Source organism: Bombus huntii, chromosome 4, assembly GCF_024542735.1.
Source record: "Bombus huntii isolate Logan2020A chromosome 4, iyBomHunt1.1, whole genome shotgun sequence".
Taxonomy (NCBI): domain Eukaryota; kingdom Metazoa; phylum Arthropoda; class Insecta; order Hymenoptera; family Apidae; genus Bombus; species Bombus huntii.
The window spans coordinates 14,756,088-14,774,661 of record NC_066241.1 but is presented as its reverse complement, the minus strand read 5'-3'; positions in this window follow the sequence as shown (position 1 = coordinate 14,774,661).

Below are 18,574 nucleotides of genomic sequence, written 5' to 3'. Positions count from 1 at the left end.
TCGTGAACAACAAATTACGGCGCTTGTTGTTGACGTTGGTGACAATGGTTGGGGCATAAAGTTGGGGTAGATTAAATTAAATCCCTTATTGCAAGGTTGATTAAATTTAGTAACGATAAAATAGGTAGCTTGGAGTGGTGATCGTAAAATGTGTTTGATGGTGTAGAGAATTATTGAGACAAGGGTTGGTAGTTGGGTATTGAGGTGAAATAAATTTATTAATAATAATATAGGTAGGTTATCGTCGGGGCTAAAAAATATGACGATATTTAGAATTATTGAGATAATGGGATCAGTAATTTACAGGCTGTTGGAAAAATTTGAGGAATTGAAACGTACAAACAATACGAAAAATAAAGGATAGGTTGGATAAATATAGATTGGATTAGATTAAAAGAATTATAGAATGTTTCGATAATATTTGAAATTATTGAACTTGATTAATGAACTGAGATGAGTTAAATTTATTTCTAATGAAATAGATATCGTAGAGTTAAATTATACGTTCAAAATTGTTAAGATAAATGTATAATGATTGCTTCAAATATAAGTACCAGAGGTAGTAGTGAAATTGTGATAAATCTATTCGCAGTTAAAGAAGCATACTCATCCTAAAAATGATTAAAATTAGAATAACTTTAGAATCTTTAACGTTCGTTTTAATTCAAAGAAAATTGCTCCAATTTTCATTGATTAAAATATGATAGATTCTGCAATTTTCTCGATTATTAATATTCACCTGGTCGAGTCTGCGCTATAACCAGCAAGAAATTAACGAACACATGGGAAAGATGTTGGAATGTTGTTGGAATCTATAATTTATAGTCCCCCTAATAATTAAGGAAAATTCGAAATTTATTCATATATAGATAATGAAAAAATATCAAACGGAAATACCAATTTTATAATGATACTATACATGCTACACGAAGAACACATCGCTACGTAACTATGGAACAGTAATTGCATTAGTTTTAAACGAAGAAGCGCCGTTAGAGGTAATGAACCATTAGGCTGGGTCATGCATGTGTCTCGGCGGTAATTAGTAACTAGATACTTCGAAATTAAACGAACGCGCTCGAAATAAACGTAACAACCGTGCGTGTTCGATAATAAAATAGAGTGCGTACACGTGTAATAACGTTTCTCGAGATTATCTTCTCCTAGAGAAGAAAAAGATCTCTGAGTACAACATAACATATGCAAAGTGATAAAAAACGATAAAAATGTGTATTTACTGTAACGTAATGTTAACAGTTAGGCCGTATGGAATGTTTAACATATCAAGCGAATAGTACTCCTAATCGTGAAAAATGATACATCCTTTATTCGCGTCGTTTGAACACATTATATCGCACACACAGTCTTTCTCATAAAATTATATCGTCATATTATTCCGTTTACGTCGACGTGTACGTATATCGACCAGGTTACAATATCGGTAATTAGATAAACAGTTATGTCATAACACGTCGGGCTAATGTGCGTTCCAGTATGCTGAAAACTCCATGAATAGTTTTTCCACCGATGAAGGAAAAGCAATTCTTCTTGGACGTACCGTTACAGAGTTCATCGACGAGCCTTATCGATCATTTAATTTTCTTTATTCGTATAGCCATCCGAGCTACGTATCGGAACATTTGTTCGAAAGCATATTATCTCCTATCTGGACAATTTTTGGATAATACACCGTGCATCATAACTACACTCCAAATGCTTATACATTTTTAGGGAATTAAAATCCATACAAATTTACGCAATACATATAATACGTTCATATTTAAGTTACTTCGGTTATTCTCGATCAAAATCGTTTAAATTAAGATACTAATTCTTATACAGTAACATTTTCAATTTGAGTTACGATTGTTATAATCCCTGTAGAAGGATTATCTGTACTACTTTCAACATTAATTCTACTCCGATCATCCACCGAATCGCATCTGCGCAATACAAATATCCCAACTTACTTTCACGAGGACGATCGTCGAGCGACGTTCGTTCGTTCGAATAATCACCGTCTCTCTGTCGGGAAGCCACGTAGGGGAGCTGGAAACTCGGTTCACCGTCGGACAGTAGATTTCCGGTCGAGTTTATCCAACGGAGGGAACGGCAGCAGCAGTTCTGTGGCGAGCGAGAGTCCGCCAGGCTGGTTATTTTTAACCAGCCAACCTTGAACTTGCTGTGCTGCTCCTGCTCCTACTGCTCCTGCTGCTGCTGCTGCTGCTGTGATCCGATCACCAATAAAGGGACTTATCTAATTCTGAGAAAGGCGATCGGCTCTCTCGGCTAAAGGTAAGTACCCACGCTGTATTCCCAGCAGCAGCCTACCACGGACGTACGTTATACTACATCCTGGCCTCGGTACCGTGGCTCGGGGACACGCTCGAAAGGGACCTCTTAACATTCGCCAGTATATGTCCCACGACGTAGCTTGCACCGCCGGGGTTATGTTTAAAGATGTGCCTTCCCCATGGAACAATCGAACCGAGATATTTGTTTGATCTTTCCTGGGTTCGACGTTGCTTCAACTATTTCAGTTCTTTTAACAAAAATTTTCACGCTCGTTTGCTAACCAGAGCATATGGGTATCCTGAATGTATCATTTTCATATACCAAATATACATGCAACAATAATCTCATTTTCATTATAGCTGTAATCTAGGTAATAGCGTTTAAAGATTTTAATAATTCTAATACTTACAGATGAACTTTCAACAAATAGATGCCGTTTGAGTATTGTCGAAAGTAAGATCAGGATGTTTGAAACAGTAGGAACTTAATAATTTACCGTAATATACGTGTTTTGGGATCAATTTCTATTGGTAGTTGCTTGTATATGGCAAAGAGTAACTGCCAAATATGATCATCATTAAAAATGTTCAATTACTTGTAGAAATAAGTATAATATAAGCTTTACCCTAGCATACGATTTCATATAGACTGCCTTACTGAAGGGTACGAAAGAGTATCAAAGAGTACCGAAAGAATACTTAAAGGTAGACAAAAATACCAAAGAAAAGAGTGTTCTTTAAAATTGCAAGTGAGATGTCAAGTAAAACGAAGATAAGGATCAAGGATCGTGCCATTTCGCCGGAAACCCTCGTGGTCAAATGGTTTTCCCGACACACCGTGCAGATCCAAGGGCCGCTAATCGGAGTTATCAGTCCACGTAGTTGCACGTGTTCCGTGCACGCCGTTTTTCATGAGGAAGCGCAACAAAAGTGACTGTCGCGGCTGGTAGGTGCAACACACGCGTAAGACACGCTCACACCGCGGTGTGTGCACACGGCTGTACGTCAGGAACGCCGGCATGTCCGTCTATGGTTCCCCCCTAGGTGGATGCTCATGATAACTCCCGCGAGAGTTATGCGGTAGCCACCGCGAGATAACATAAACTCGCGCGTTATCTGATCAGACAATGCATCCGGTGATTTGTGGACTCACGAATGGGGTGACCTGCATACCGAGATACCTGGTGTTGCGCTCTTGGGCCCCCGGCCGTGCTCTTGGTCACCTGGAACGTCGAATCAGCCCGTGGAACTTCGTCTTGAACGTTGATCTTCAGGTATATATGATCATTTCATTTGTCATTTATGTATATTTATCATTCACGAAAGTATTCGAATGTCTACCATAGAAAATTTTAATATTCATACTGTATGTGTTGTGTAAGACGTTTTCAAATTTTATGAGCACTGTAATGAGACACGACAGTTATGAATATACTGAAACACTTTGAAAAATATGCCTATATTATATATATATTGCAAATATATGTCTAGCAAGAATCTAGTATATTACAGCATGTGCCATTGAAAGCACATAGTAAGCGTTAAATATGGTTCTACCGAATATATCGAGATTTATTAATATATCCAATTTAAAATGAATTTACATAAATAACCCGAGTCTGATTATTATTAATTGCATATGAAAATCTATTGGTTCTAGTTAAGTATTTCACAACATGGCAATACCTATCGTAATCGATCATTAAAGTCAGATTCATCATCAACCCTTTTTCTTACTCGTGAAAACGACCTTTAAAGAATCAAAGGGTTAAATCCCCACGAGCAAACCTGTCAAAACAAATTCTATTTTTACTCATTGTCAGACGTATTTCTCTCTTGTTATATGTAAGTAGTTACATAGTAGAACTGTGGCCAGAAACGGTTGTCCAGGAATTACGTTTATAGGAACACGTAATCGCGAAAGGCCTGCACTTGACCGACAGGAGCATAAAGAGAATGGTCGGCGTGCGCTGGCATAAAAGGATCCCGGTGTCCTCCCGTGAATCTAAAATCTCTTCTATGCCGTACGGCCAGTTTTCGAGCGGAGCTAGGAGGAGAGGAAAAGACACCACCGAAGCGGAGCAGTTGCGCGTAGATCCGGCCAGATTCTGACACGCACGACGGACCGCATGTGTTGTTCGCGTCGTGTTTCCTGGTAGCAATTAAAATTGCGCGCCTCCTTCTCTGTCCCTTTACCCATTTCCACGGTGAAGAACGAGCCTTCTCTCTTCTCCTTTGTTCCGTTTGCACGTTCGACTCTTCCTTCATTCTTCCCCTTTTCTCTTCGTTGTGATTGCATTTAAAATTCCTAAATTCTTGCGAATGTTTCCTAGGGCTAGGTTATAGTTGGATCTTTTCATAATTTGTATTGTATTGTAACATAAATTTGTCCTGTTTTCATTACGTGCCTTTCTTTAGTAGAAAAATAAAACTGCGAAAATTTTCTTAATTTTTTTGGCATTTTATCAAAGCTTCAAAGTAATAAGGTGATATTGCATACTACAAAAATCAATTTATACGATGAAGATATATTATAAAATTAATAAAGCTAACGATCATATAAAAGAATAAAACACAATATCTCTGTTTGAAAGATCGATGTTCAAAATTCACTGCATGAATATTCGCGGAAGACAAAAACTTTCTGCATAAATTGAGCAGCGACTTATCACTCATTTCAGCACTCGACTCCTCGTAGAATGTCTTCATCTCCCATCCCCTAAATAAAAAGAAGTTTCCACAAAAAGTCACCCTTTCATCTTTCGTGTCCCATCCCTCGAAATTTCCCCAACTCCGTTCCTCGAGAAAAGGAACACAATTACCGTCGGGGAGGCCACCCGCGAGGGTCGAAAGTCGTTCGGCTCGCGCTGGTCCCAGCGCATCTGGCTCGTGGCCAGCTGACTCCGCGATAAAGCACGACTACACCTCCGCTCTCAAGAGCACGTGCAACGACCCCGTGATCTTGAACTTGTCGTAATTCTTCGCTCGACGGACTGCTTCAACGAAATAATCGTGTGAACAGGGAGAAAAAACGCCTCGTAAAGCTTTCAGAGACAAAGAAGATCAAAATCTAATCTAACAAAATCCCGTTTATATTTTATAAAGAACGAAATACTTAGTGTCTAATCACTTGAATTCTAGTTGAGTTCTGAACAAGTACCGAGTATCACACCAATTAGGCTAATCTGACTGACTTTTTCCCATACTTTTATTATTCATATTTTTCTTTATGGTTAAATTGTACAATACAGATCTTTTTATATTCTATTCTCTAAAAAGTATTCGATTAATCTCATTTTAATACATCGCATCGATTGTCTAAATTCATTGCCCTGTACTGTGTCTTTATACGAGTGTCTCCGTATAAAATAAGTTGACAATTAATAATAATTAAATATAATCTAGAATTTAGAACTTGTATGAACGTGAATTTCTATTAACTGGATTAATGGCAAAATTATGTTTAAAAAGTCGTTAGTAAACGAAAGAATTAAGTGGACTTCTATCGTATGATCAATTCGATCATACGAACCTGCTTGTCTCTCAGTTCAGATAAACGTAACTCTACTGTACTTCTATCTACCTGAAAAAAATAAATACAGTAACTGGAATAGTTAAGCGCCAGGCCAAGGTTCGTCCACTTTTTCGCAGTCAGACAGTCGTTTTAACACACGGCGATGTCTGTCTCTCTCAGTTCGTTCGCGGTCGAATCCCACGCGTTCCGTTTCCGAAGTGTTGCGTAAGAGTCGGCGACGCGGACAGGCATCGCGACGCACGCCGATTCCCGGACGAGGTTCCTAACCCTCCGGTCACTCGGATGCGTTTTCTGTATTCGTCGGAGGCGCTCCAGCCTCGTCTGGGTTACGAAATGCAGAAGACGTACTGCGCGAATGCGGTAATCGCATTCCCCTCGTCGCGTCGATTCGTGCTGAAAGCTCCGCTCTTTCGGGGAACATGTCCGTTCGCGGAGACGAGCCGTTCGATCTACGGGGTGGTCGAAATGTCTAGAGAAACGTCGCCACACTGGGCCAGAATAGAAATTTAGTGACTTAGCTCTTCAATGACCACAAAAAATATTTGGATATATATATATGTAAAATATATATCGCACATTTTCATAGTATTAAACTTTTCTAGCTTTCTTTCTATGAAAATATTGTATTATTAAAGGATGCGAAATATGCTTAGATCTAGTTAATTGACATACAAATTCTATAATAGATGCAATAACGTGAATATTTCTTTTTGTAGCCATCGTAACTGAAATAATTAAGAATCTTTGTACTAATGAATTGCAGTATGTTAGAAATAGATACGAAGATACATTAAAAGAAATATAATACATCCGTCATTTACTCAATTAATGATTTACTGAAGTATAATTTTGCGTATATGCAACATTAAGCATGAAAGAGTTAATTATTTCAGTCCAAGATACTTTCTCAATTAAAAATCTCGTCCAACTAATTTCTACTACATACAATCATCGATATCAAACGTATCGCGTATTACACAATTAATCGTAAAAGAGTGAACAAAATATTACCTACTTACATTATAGCGAATCTTTTCTTAGTTTCTACAAGACATGCGCGGTGTGATAAGACATAAAGTTAACTAGCTGCCACGAGCACCGCAGGACCACACAGTCGTGGTCGTGGTCGTAACTCAGGCTTATTATATTTTGCAATTCGCAGTATTACCAGTCTTTTTTTACCATTATTTCGCTTTATCTCTTCCATCCCTCCAACTCTCAAGTTTTCCCTCATTTTCACTGCTTGTAGCCGTTGCTGATTTGCTCGCGGGATGAGAACAATTTCATATCGTATCCCCCTTGGCAGAATTTATACCACGCACGGTAATTTTCCGATAGCCGATGTATTTATACGTAAAAAGTATGCAAAACCCGGTATACGTTTCCCTGGTTGGTTGATAAACGATGTACGCGTCTAACCTGTATTGGGTATTAGGGAGGATGAAAGTTTCGATCGGTTTACTGGAGTCGGGGTTGATCCAGGTATCGTGGGTGCAATTTCATGATACGAAAATTCGAGTTTAGGGTAATATTAGCTGTGGAATATTGGTTGGAAGAAAGCTAATCCTAAGCTAAATTTGTTTAGTATATAAATGGGGATGTTCGATGGGATTTGGATCGAAAGTTAGGAAGATGGTGATAGGACTGTTATAGAAAATTGATATTTTTAGAGACACTGATAAACGAATAAAACTTGCACAGAGATATATCTTATGTTCCAAATGTTATAAAGTATATGTTATATGTATCAATACTTATATAGTATTATTATATTATTATATTGTATTATTATATTATTATATGATGTATTATTATATTGTACTTTGATGTTTTATATACCTTTGAATTCTAGTATCTTAAATATTTTACAACTTTTGAATTTTATTCTTATTATTTTATGTTTATTAGGAAAATAATTAATAAACACAGTTTCGATCACACAATTTGTTCCATAAGTGAAAAAATTATAGGCGCAGAATCCCAAGCGCACATATGATTCTGTACGGATTTCCTCTACTATATATCAAGGTCAATGAAATCAATAAGTTAAAAGTCCTGTCCTCTTCTGTGTAACTACGATAAAATCTACTGTTATATATAATTGTAGAATTATAGTAATATAATTACTATAAAATTGTTTTAATCGAATAAAATGATCTTGCTCTCATTCCCCCCATGAACTATCAAACAGCACAAATAACCCACATAAAGTAAGCTCTATCGTTTCTAATTCATTGACGCCAAGTAACCAGACAGCCAATCAGCTAACCAACCTACTCAACTGCTCCACGAAGTATCCTGAGCGATTGACGAGCGGATCGCAAGCATGTCGACAGGACAACAGGTACACCGTCCCGCGAAAGACGAGCAGGACATCGATACACGTCCGTATGAATTCACGGAATAACGTAATGGCGGATATACTAGAGGAGAGCAGAGAAAGAGTAAAAGAGAGAAAGAGAGAGAGAGAAGCGGCGACCTCGACGTTTAAAGAGGATACTCGTCCATGGTGATTCTTATCTATGTAGGAAGTCATCCAGTCGCGTCCTCTTCTCTTTCTTCTCTGTGTGTCTGCGTAAAGGAGATATAATCTTAAGGCGTGCGTTAGGTAATACCACTGGCGACCAACTAAATGCATATTGTCGTGCCGTTGACTTCTTCGTTCGCGCGGTGCTTTACCTAAGTTCCGAGCGACGGAAGCTGGCTACGGGTCTCGTCAACGGGAAACTGGTCTTCCGCTCGGAACACCGCGCCGGTTCACGCACCGGCTGACACGTGAATACGTCCATACGGCGACTGCTTTCTTAAACACTGGAACTAACAAACTGATTGTAACAATCAGTTTGTTATTATTCATAGCAATGTTACATTTATATTTGCGCCGATGTATCATATCCTGCGATTCTGAATGATTTTTCGTCAAATGTAGAGATAAGATTCCTTTTCTGACAAACATAATTCGTATTATTGAGACACGTGCTTAAGATAACTTACATATATTACGTTCCTAAAGTACAAGAGATATATTTAATATAATAAATATACGGTAAATATATCCCATTATAATAGATACTTTACCATAAATCAAAAACGCAAGAAAGATTCCCATGACTTAACAAAAAACAATATATTACAGTAGTTGTTGTAATTAATCCAATTTCTTCTAATATCATAAAATTCTAAGATCCTGATACGATAAAAGATATAGTGACGAGTATAACATTAAGCAAATCCCTCTTTCTTTCAACGATAGAAGCTCAGCAGCGCAAATAAAAACTGAAAGAATCAAATAAAGCACTGCTTCAACGAATGATCAAACCTTTATCTAACACTGCGATGCCATATCTGACACTTCATGTAACAGAGGAAGATTTTCCGCCACTCTGTTCGTACATCATATTAATAAACGCGAATCCACGATGGGATTCATATCTGTCTAACAGAAAGGAACAGAAAAAAAAAGAAAGGAAGGAGTCTGGTCCCCTCGGTGGAAGTTGGAAGTCGTTTAACGAAGTTCCGCTTGGATCGCTTACGCATGACCGGAAGAACGACGTCTGCCTGACTAGCTGACGTTGGTATCCCTGCGCTTGTGGTCGGTGTAACAGGGGACCAAGGGCCCAGGATCGAAGTGGAGGAAGAAAAAGGAGGAAAAAGGCGCGCGCCGCGGCACATTGTTCATTCAGGAGGCGAGCGCCGCGGCCATAAGTCATAGATTAGATTCAGATCGCTTTGAACCATTGTATGCGTATCGTCGTCGGAGACAATGCCCCAGTGAATCAAGCCTACGATCGCGGGGACTCTGGGGAATCCCTGTCTCTGCAGTGGCCGGCTGTGGCCGGCCCTCGGGTTCACAAGTAATTGTCCACCGGAGGACGAAAGCTTTGAAAGAGACGGCAAGAATTCCAGCGCCAGCGTCTATCTCGAAGAGATACGCGCGCCGGCAAAGGCGATTCTATTACCCTGACCGACGAATGGGAACGTACACCAAGGGTGGCTTTTTTCCCCCTTTCTTTTTCCTTTCTTTTCGCGAGGAAAGCATGGCACGTGAAGAAACATTCGCAACCGCTGACATGAAATTTCGTCAGTTTATAATGGAACAGAGGGATGCAGAACATAGGGATGCATACCATAAAGGAAAATATGGTAAATATACTTTTGTTGGGGTTCTGGTTTTGATGTTATTTGGCGCTGGAAATAGAGTATTAAGTGTATATACAGTAGGGCACGTTGGAGCAAATAATATTACAATGAGGGTGTCCTATAGGTAGACTATGGAGTTTTATGCAATTTAGGGAAAGTTGAAGGTAAAATATATGTAAACACATAAAATTCATATCACATGCAAAAAAAATATAAAATTTGCAAAGGGTAGTACTCTTTGTAATATTTAATAGGTAAAACAAATCTTTTTCTGGGTCTCATTCATTCAATTGTATCTATGAGAACATAAACTTGCATAAAAATTCGTAGCCCAACTATCAGTAGTGGTTGTTATCAATAAAGTGAAGATGCTGAAACAAAAACAGATACTGCGATGATCGAGGTTTACATTTTTCACGTGTGTTAAATTATTTATTCTTTTTATTTTTATCCGAATTCGCGCATTTTCTTTTTCTTTAAGAATTTACATCGCCCTGAGGCGGGCGTAATTTCCTTTTCGAAACATTTGCATCTCTGTGAACAGCATAAAAACGTACTTCTGATTCTTCGTTAAAAGGAACCGTACGTGATGTAAATATTTTCTCTTACTTCAAAGCAACGAGTTTTTACCTTTGCTCTTCACAATGCACTTTCTCGAGTGTATCGACAAAGAAAGTTTCGTAAAATGTTACAAAAGATCCTTTGGCACCGAAAACATTTCTTCACACTTGTCAACGTGATAATGTCGCTTTAACGTGAGTTTGATTGTATTAAGACTATAAGTAGGAAACAAGTCAAAATGACTACTACCAGATTTTGTATTTTTGATAATATTAATGTTTGTCTTTAATGTCACAGAAACACGATTACGTACATTTACTAATAGACTGTAGATCTTTATGCCAATGTAAAAAATATATGAAATATCCAAAGTATAATGTTTTCTGCAATACTTGGTGGATAAAACAATTTTCTACCGAGGTTCTTCTTTTCATATAATATTTCGTATAACATATGTATTTATGGGCACGTATTAAAAGTGCCACTTGATTACAATTTTTTAATTTTTTTAATATGGAACTCGGAAACTAACAATCGTTATAAATAAATCATTTGGTGTTAGTATAATTCCGTATTAGTGAAAGATAGAGGAAACGCTTTTAAAAAAAGAACTGAATGGTAAAGAATACGTTATCCAGTTGAGTCCGATACTTGACTTTCATGTAATTAATCGTCGTTACATTGACACCACTACGAACGTCGTCGAATTCGATCGACGAACAGACATTGACACATTCCATCGGAATGTAGCAATTTGGGGAACACGTGTTTCGTTTCTTCAATGGATTCCAAAGTTTCAACGAATTCGCTTAGGAATTGTTTTACCAGTGATTATGTCTGTTTTAAATCCGTGAACGCGTTTAACGCGTTTCTAGGAAGGTGACGCGTGTTCGCCCGCAACGGAAGTGAAGAATCTGCGCTCCCTTTGACGTCTGATGAGGAAGGATGACCGCACGCGACGAGCGGATGCGGAATTTTCGAGGACCGGTTGCGGCAATTTGCGTACTATGATATACGCAGAACGGCCGAGCAAAAAGATAGAAAATAAACAAGTTGTAATAGGAAAAAAAAAATTGAAAAATGCTTCGTTTCGCTTTCTAATTGTAATTTTTACTTTGCATTTATGTGTGTTAGAAGACACATAAAATCGGTGTAATTGCGACACCTGTTGTTACCACGAGCGTATCATTGTTACGTATTGTGCCATAATCGCGAGAGGTCGACGTTACAGCTATTATTCTTTCTTATCTCGACCGCCAAGCGATTCAGACGTATAAGAGTGAAATGCAAAATACAGAACGATTCAGATTAACCGTACGAAGCATTCCTTTCAACCTGCTAAAATACAACAATATGTGAAATTATATTTAACTTTATGTTGAGAATATTGGTTAAATGTGCAAAGTACGGATTGAAAGTTTTTTAGTTTATTCAATATGAAAGATATTTTACATATTTAGGAAAGGTTTGTAAAGCTGATATTTGTTTCGTAATTTCAAAGTTCTGCGCATTGAAGAAAGACATAATTTAGAAAATAATTGCAAGGTTTGTTAAAAATATGAGATTTAAAGAAAAATATGGAACATACTATATAGGATGACTGCAGCACTCTCAGGTTTATCGCTCGATGGAGTCACTCGTCCGATACAGGTTAACGCAATTCCCCACGACGATCTCGAAAGCCCAGGGACCGAAGGAGAAGGGAGGAAAGAAAGAATGAAAGACAAAAAAAGAACGAAAAGAAAGAAGAAAGACACGAGAGAAAGAGAACGGAGAAGGAGCAATTCTAGCAGGTGCTCGCGATTCCCATGGCCCTGGTAGACGATTACGGCCGATTACCGCCTACACGTAGAGGAACGACGCCCGCGTTCGACGATCGATCACGTAAGCGGTTTGCTCGCGTCCCGCATACCAATAGGCATTATTTATTTATATTGACCAGCTGGTCAATTCGTTCACACGTGATGGAATTGCTCGCGCGACTCAGCGAACGCCTGACCGGACTCGATGACTATCCGTGACTCTAGCTGGAACTGATGTCTCGTCTCTGTTCGAGCTCGTACTATTTAACGCTATTGCTCGTTCGTCCATTCAGCAGGCGATGCGTATATGTATAGACGGATGCAGCTACTTTACATCCATCGAAACGCGCGCGCGAATGGATTCCGGTGTACGAGCTCCGTTGTAGTACATCACTTAGCGGTCGCATTACGGACAGACGCCGGGCTTAATGGCTGTATCAGTGTCCACGCGCGAGCTAGGGTCGATGTCGATTTTAGTCTAATAATGAACGATTCTGGAATAACCGAAATACGGTAGACTCATTTATTTGAGCCTATAGTAGAACTGCGTTTATGTGAACCTGTCGAGAAGGTAACAGATTCATCTAATCCGGTTGTTTTATATAACAAGAGAGCATTTAATTCTTCCCACTGCTTATGACTTTTGAGTTTATATAAACGAATTCGATCAAACATTTGCTCGGAAATCCATAGTAGTGTTCCGAATTTTGAGAATTTGTATTTAAAAGATAAGGAAATGGAGGAGAAGCTTCTTTAAAGAAAAAATTTTTCTTTTTCACTGAAAGGTATTACTTTTGAAAATCTGTAAAGTTTGATTAAATTCAGATATAAGAGAAGTTTGTGCGAAATAATAAGAGGTCAATAGAAGTTCAATAAATCAGGCGTTATATAAGATTTTGAGCTATTTTAATTGAGCAATGTTATATTCACAGTAGATATATGTAAGTACTTGGTTACATAGTAGGGTAAATTTTATTCAGTTAAGGTAACTCGTAAAGTGTCTGATAGTCTTCTTCACATTATTCTGAATGAAAAATCTCGTATTCACTGTAGGTATAGTTCACTACGTTGTTAGAATAAATGCTATTCGCTCGAAATATTCCATGAAATATCCAATAGATTCCTTCAAACCAATATGAATTTACTTCGTTTCATTTCTCTGTCAAGATTCTTTCGACCACTATGTTCTCTAATCCATAAAGAATATGAAGGATATTATCCAAAATTACATATTGCAGAATGATAAAGCGTGATCTTCTTATCTTTAAAATCATTCAATCTAAATTGAATTACGTTGTGAAGGGACTAAAATCCAAGAAGCTCCATAGAAAAGGTCCCCTTCAAAGCATTTCCTATCAATTCCCCTCACTCATATTACATCAAAACTATTCTAAACCTAATCCACTATCGCCTAACATTCTATTCCCTATCACCACTACGATCAAACTTTCACCGCGTACTTAACCTCACTGATTTTTTCGAAACTGTAAAACGCACCCATCGAGAGGTATCATCCTAACCCAGGCAAAGTCCGAACCGTGACAGAAGAACTCGTTCGGCTCGTGTTTTAACCGTGTCTCATTGGCCAACGAACCGCACGAAGCTATACAGTTACGAAGGCATAAATTTGTCTGGGGATTACAGTATATCAGTCGACGTTGAACTTATCAATGATCCCGGCTAATGGTGCATTCGTTAGACGTGTCAGGAGTATGGTGGCTGACGCGCGCGAGCGCACGCGATCCGGGAAACCGATCAACATGGTAGAAAAGCTCGGCTACGATCTACCGCTACTTCGAGCTCTTATCGCAATTTCGAATCGGCTTTATCGGCGGCGATCGACGGTTCGCCGACACTCATCCTCTGCCGGGTACGTAATCCAACCGTTTGACCGACTAGAGCGATTCGAAACGCCATTTATACTCATATTCCGTATTCTCATATCGCGAGCGGAACACTCGTCACACATGTTGCTCGATTTACACGTGCATCGGTGGAAATGTTCTTTGGATGTATTATTCGATTGCTAAGATGAACTGTTTTATTTGCTGGTACTATAGATTGTGATATCTTTCGAAAGAGTGGTTGATGGGAGAAATATAGGGGAGGCTTGGATTGAAGCGTCAAGTAGCGGTACTGACAATCACAGGCGATCATGAAAGTCGTGATACGTATATAATGAGGTCGTTTTTTTGAAGTAATTTTGTTAGAATCTTATCAAATTCTGTGGTAATGTTGATATATTCTGTGCTAGGGAGATTGATTGAAAATTAGTTTCGAGGCGAAACGACATCTCCATAAAATGTTGAATCCGAATAATTGGTTAAGATAATGGGATTACGGAAACCAAGTCTTTTCCTATTTATCCGTTCGAAGACTTTTGCAGAATTACAAATATCAATTCACTTTAGTGGGTGATTTATTTATTAACACTGATTTAAGATTTATTGTAACAAAGATAGTTACTTTTATCGGATATACGATGACTTCTGTGAACAACGTGACGTTCTAGAATCTTTGATAGGGGTTGGTAAGGTTCCACATGTATTAGGATTTATGACAAGTGTCTCATCTTGATATATACGTAAATATATTTTATTTATTTTTTCACTTTACAGCCAGGAAAAAGGACTTAGCTTACGTATTTCTAACTCTCACTCATTTCCACTGTCTCATTCTAATGTTCGAACTAGTAAATCTTCTTCTACTGATTATAGTTTGCAAGATTGCCAATATTCTTTTGTCATTTAAATGTTGGAAATTTTTTGACGAATCCAAAGTTAAAATTATATTAGGTAACTGTGTTATTAAGAAGCGAGTACTTAACCATTATATCAGACTGAAAGATACAAAAGGTAACAGGAGACACAGGATTATTGATATAATGGCCACGTAGTACCGCGGGATTTACAGTTTCAGTCGATCGGTCAACCGATCGGGGAGCACATTTTCCTTTATTCCCATGCACTCGGTTCTCCAACTCGGCTGGTATCCTTGGACAATGGTATATGCGACGAGCAGCACGGAAATTTGTCGCGTTCCTTCTCTTCCCTTGCGTCCCTCTGCCCGTTCGTCTTCTCGCACGCTCGGTAAGTTTGCAGCGTGGCGCCAATAGAATCGAGAGAACGCACGAGCGTTGTTCTCACGAGGCGTGCGTGCGTGCGTGCCTGAGTAAGCGTGCGTGAGCGTGTCTCGCGAGTTCCTCTCGTGGGTGGACGCCGAGGTAAGGCGACCACTGGTAGTGATGGTCGTTCAATTCTTCTTCCTCCGAGTTTTCGAACAATTTCAGTTAAGGCAGTAACATTACACGATCGCAATGTTTCATTTGCAGCTTTATTTTCAATTGATCTATACCAACAAATCGTGTTTTCTAATTATAGTTATGAAAAGAGATTTCAAGGACTCGAGGGATATTATATGTTTTTCGTTACTATCTTTTTTCACCTAGATTCTGCAATTTTATAAAATTAAAAAACAAAGTATTTGTAACATTATGATAAATCGTTGCTTGGTCCTTGATGAGTTAAACTTGAAGTAATGTTTAACCTGTTAACTAGGTTATTTCTTATATTCTATCTGACAAATTCATAGATACTTTCAATCTCTCTTTTAAAATATAATTTTTTCTTTCAAAGGGTTTCGCTGTAAAACATGTAAATCGATTTGAAGCGTTTTGAGGCTGTTGCTAGTTGCGGGGAAGTCACGCGTAAAGCCATGAGCCTACGGGGTCCGCATGACAATGGGCATGGAGTCTGCACTCGTTTAGATCGGTCGATTATGCCGATTCCGTAGACGTCTTCCGTACAGTGTCTACTCAACTGGAATTAGGAAAAAGCAAAAGTTTGCTGCAGTGAATTAGAAGGTGCAACGATATGTTAATGAATTGCAAGTGTCAGTAAATAGAAAGTAGGAAAGATATAATTATATCTAACTAAACGATAGAAATAATACAATAACGGTGGGTCTCATTCAACAGCTGATCGCCAATATGATATCTTATATTTTAACTTCTCGGTTCTTTTCAAACAATAACGATAGTAAACAATATATTCTTGTAGGCTACTATCTCTATTTACTAGTAGAAGCGGGAAAGTACATATGTTAATCGGTATAAGCTACGGGTACTTTATTCTTGGATACAGTTACTTTATTTCAGCTGGCGATGCACAGTAGTTACTCTGATCTCTTAAAAGCAGAAGTTCCATGACTTCGTTACCATAAACCCATAAATATGAAATCTCGTTACTATCCATAACTCTTGAGACAATTATTATTCATCTTGTGTACTCGGCCAACGATATATCATTTCCCTTCAAAGAAGACGTCAAAGTTCTGTAATCGCGACATTGTCAAAATTTACAAGCTTCCTCGTTTATGAACTAGAAATTAGTCGTAAGCAGTTTTATATTTGATTCATGAGCAAACCTATACTTTTTTTGGAAGTTTGTTTCGTCCATTTTGTAATTAAAGTACATTTTAACAAAGTAAACAAGTATCCAGACACCTTTGAGCGGCATTATACGTAATAAATATTGAACGTTTCATAAAAAAGATATAATTGATTCTCACGTCTGTTACATCGATCAAGGTAGATATTTTAGACACGACTTACCCTTTCATAGCATAACCCTCGTTCTTTTCAACCATGTTTGTTCCTCTAAACAGAAATTCCAATTTATAACGGTTTTGAAATCACGACGAAGTCAAGCGGCTGAATTCACTTCGGCGTTCTTCATCTTCCATTGGTATTCACTGAAGTACGTTGCGCACACGTAGGAAGTCGAACTTCGACAGCCATTTTTGTCTCTTGACATTTCTTTAAAGTTTTACTTGACGTTTCCAAGCCTTTCTACCAATCGAATTTTTACGAAATTCTTCTCTTTTGTTCAACGGTGACAACGCGGTTCAACTATGCAAGATACGTTTGCAAAAGGAAATTCAAAGAACTGCATCTCGCGACTTAATCGAGTTCATTCGATTCCACGGTTAAAACCCATGGAAACGTCCTTCTGTATGAGGGACCACCTACGGGCACCTCTTCTTATTAATGTTAATAGATGTTTCGTCCTCGACTGGCAAAACTCGCCGGGTTAACGGTACCACAGCCTCTGTGAGAGAATGGCGGCCTTGTAGATGGCCCGGAAGATGTTGCTTCGTGAACAGAAACTGCATGTTCAAGGATACTTATGATGCTGTAACTTATACGAATCCGTGGGCTTGTACTGGCGGCCGATATTTTCGAGTATGTGTTACACGACGATGGCATGTACGTTCTTTGGACAAATGAGGACGGTCGTGGTGAGATAATGGGGAATTAACAGCGAGAGAAGATAACTGGAGAATTGACGCTGCAACTAAGTATTAGATCTGTCGAAATGATAGATTTTAGCTTTTTCGTTTCTGTATAGAAGCATTCTTTTGACAAAACTAATTCTGATTTTTATCATTTAAAGCAAGGTATAATTATATATTTATCTATTTGAAGATCACAGGAAAGAAACATGATAGGTATACATACTTATACAAACATGGTGATTTGTTTATTTTAGTATCATTTTAGTGTCTTATCTGAACGTGAACTCCTACTATATGTACATCAATTATCCAGTAAAATATTTGTCTCGGGTCAAGTTTATATGAAATTACCGTAATAGAGTTCTGCTGTGCTACATAATGTACACATTTACACAGATAAAAAGACTTATGAACGAACATAATACTATTATTACATTCCAATTATGTAGTCGTTCCTTTATTTTATTATTCGTATCAGGAGATGTTACTTACATTCGTATGAATAGAGATACGATCAAACTAACGCACAAACCTCATTCATCAACTACCATCGTTTGTTCTTCAAAACTACACCGACCGAACACAAGAATACAAACGTCCTCATTCGCGCACTGGCCATTGTACAATACGTTCACTCTACCTATTCTCTTCAACATTCAACTCGCGTCTCTAAATCCATCTATTCGAATCAAATTCACCAATTAACTCCCTACTCCATATGGTATCAAACGTATCTTTCCCACAATCAACACACTGTCCTAAGAACTGATAATATATAGTAAAGAATTTATAGAGCACGTTCAATATATATATATATATAAATAGGGTGGTTGGTAACTAGTGGTACAAGCGGAAAGGGGGTGATTCTACGCGAAAAAAGAAGTCGAAAATATAGAATAAAAATTTTTCGTTTGAGGCTTTGTTTCAGAGAAAATCGACTTTGAATT